Source organism: Pundamilia nyererei, unplaced genomic scaffold, assembly GCF_000239375.1.
Source record: "Pundamilia nyererei isolate P.nyererei 1_Seehausen unplaced genomic scaffold, PunNye1.0 scaffold00242, whole genome shotgun sequence".
Classification (NCBI taxonomy): domain Eukaryota; kingdom Metazoa; phylum Chordata; class Actinopteri; order Cichliformes; family Cichlidae; genus Pundamilia; species Pundamilia nyererei.
Genome location: NW_005187643.1, coordinates 759,129 through 761,942, shown reverse-complemented (window position 1 = coordinate 761,942; position 2,814 = coordinate 759,129). Strand labels below are relative to the sequence as shown.

The 2,814-nt window shown below is 37.3% G+C and overlaps 1 long non-coding RNA gene across 1 annotated transcript in view; it reads left to right on the top strand.

The window, feature by feature from the left end:
* The window catches only part of LOC102214568 (uncharacterized), a 2,440-nt gene extending 979 nt beyond the window's left edge, over positions 1-1,461 (top strand). The window contains exon 2 of the long non-coding RNA XR_312168.1: positions 81-1,461. This is a non-coding gene — a long non-coding RNA (uncharacterized LOC102214568). The remainder of the gene's footprint in view (positions 1-80) is intronic.
* The last annotated feature ends 1,353 nt before the right edge of the window (positions 1,462-2,814 follow it).

Here is a 2,814-nt window from a genome sequence, read left to right as displayed (position 1 = left end):
TGTGTGTGTGTGTGTGTGTGTGTGTGTGTGTGTGTGTGTGTGTGTGTGTGTGTGTGTGTGTTTATTCTCTTTTGTGACAGGTACAACATTGAAGGATTGTATGCCATGGCTGCAAGTATTCCAAAGGATGAAAACCAAGTTTCCTATGACCTCACAAAGGTGATGCCAAACCAACAGACTCAATTGAATGACGGCATCCTCAGGACTTCTAGACTTGTGGTAGCCACAAAGAAAGACGTAACTAAGGTCACTCGGTCAGGGACAGTTCACTATACTGAACATGCTGAGTGGCGTGTTCTGCAGAATCTACAGCTTTACGGTAATGGTGATTTGTTGGTCTTCTTCTCTTATGCCTCTCCATGTGATGAAAAGTGTGCAAATCCAACAGGAAACTTAGGGATCATTGGTGGACTCAGCAGTCTCTTTAGTCAATCTGGGTGGGGTGCAAAGGCGTTTGTATTTAACACTTTATTCAGGCCACATGGGGGGGACATTAATTCAGACACGATACATAAGGCCCTGACAAATCTTAAAGCCATTGGTCGCCATAACATATTTCGCTGTTACAGGCCTGATAATGGTCATTTCCATTGCATCAAATGCTTCAGTAGTGATCAGATTGACCCAAACTGTATCTCATAATGCACCAACTCATTGATGTAACAAGGAACGTTTAAAAAAAACAAGTGAATAAACAAATGTTTTAGAAGCTGAAGTTTCTACTCGCGCTCTACTTGTTCACTTTCTTTCTCTAACATGGACTTTACTGTCTGAGCCATTTAAGGTCCAGCTAGGCTTAAATTTGTCTTTGCTAACTGATACAAACCATAAATTGCTATTTTTATTCTTATTTTTAAAGTAATGCAGCTCAGTTTAGAGGGAATCGCCCCAAAACCTCTGACGATAATCGTGCTGGAACTGATTTGACTGTAACAAATTTATATCGAATGGCTCGAATCGAATCGAATTTTACTGCTTAAATAGGCAGAGCCATAAATCCCAGTGAACCTGGAGAGCACCATTTATGTGCTTTTTCACTCACTGTTCATGTTTATTTGACTCCCCGAGGATTCGAACAAGCAACCAGAAACTAATTACATACATAAGAATCACCTTCAACATTACACATGATTAGTAAACATTATCAAATATAATTTGTTTTGTTAACAGTAGATTATTTACTAAAAGTTAATCACCCATCAGTTTACCATTTATTAAGAATAATTGTTGTGAAGTGTTCCTTTTGAATGTGTTTGTTGGTGCTTTTATTTTGAATGTTTGCAGCTTCACTTTGAGTGACACCTGGAACTGAACCTGTAACGTTCAGGTTAACTGAAGAGAAAGCTGATAGAAAACTACAGTCTGTATTTACATCGTTTCAATGGAGAATTGATGTTTTTACATCATTTGTGTCTTTAAAGCCTGATGAAATCTTCTCTGATTAAAGCTTTGCTCAGCAAACATTCACGTCTCAGTGTGTCAGTCATTTCAAACCAGCTTTAACCTTCACGGTGTCACTGAGCCTGTCTTTCTGTAGACTGCTCTTACAACAAGTATGATAAAAAAAAATTTTAGTGTCTTATTGTTCTGTTATATTTCTAAAAACCACACATGTAGACAGATCGTTTTTAAGCATCCAGTACACAACAATGATAGTAAAACCACAGCGTTGCTTCATCGTCCTCCACTTCTCATTTATTTTCTGAACTAAAAATCTCCACCTGCAAATTCAGCTTCTTGATCAAACTTAAATGGTATGAAAATTCAAAATATGCAGCATCAGTAAAATCATAAAAGAAACATAAAATATATTTTAATTAACTAGTAAAGTGTTTTAGTTCATTGTGAAGATATTGTAGTTGATTATTTCTATGTTCTTTGTCTATTTCACAAAATTTAATGTGAAATGAGGTTTTACTCTATGATGGTTTTTGATGGTCAAATTAAAAGAATAAATATTTGTTCGAGTCACTGTGGAGACTCTGAGGATCATATACATTAATTCACTAATATTAACATTAAACACTGAAGTGTTAAACATTAAAGTATTGTTTACACTTTAAAACTGTTATTGTCATGATGGGCTGTGTGGCAGGCAGACAGGAGGGTGGACCCAAAATGCAGGACTCTTGGAGACGGGATTCAACCTCAAAACGCAGCTTTTACTGCTGGAAAAAACCTTCGATACCTCAAACTCACCAAAACAAAACTCAGAACATCGATACTACAGACTGAATTAGAACAGAGAAACTAAACAGGAACAGGAGACAAAACACACAGCATGTAGAAGGCACGACACAACAGAGAACAAAGGAAAACACAGGGCTTGTATACACAGGGGAGTGATCAGAGAATGGGAAACAGGAGGGAGACACAGCTGGGTGAAATTAGGGCTAACGAGACAGGGGGGAAGTAAAACTGAACACACTGACATCAGACATGAACCTTCAAAGTAAAACAGGAAACAATCTGCAACGACACAGACTTGACAGAAAATATAACCCGTAACAAAAAATCAAACCAGCACAACTCAAGGATCAGAACATAAATCCTAATCTAGAAAAACACCAAAGCATAAGAAACAGAAAACGCTCGGTCAAAATGACTCAGAACCGTGACAGTCATGAGGGGAATTTAAGATATGCAGCAAAGAAACCTTGCATCACATTATTTTCATAACTGATTAATATTGTGGTTTCTTTTGTTTTATCTCATTGAATTTCTTTAAATATATAACTAGGTGACAAATGAGAGGACAAAGACAAACCTCTGACTCCTTCAGTGAGGAGATAGGATGGCTCTGCTTTATTGTTG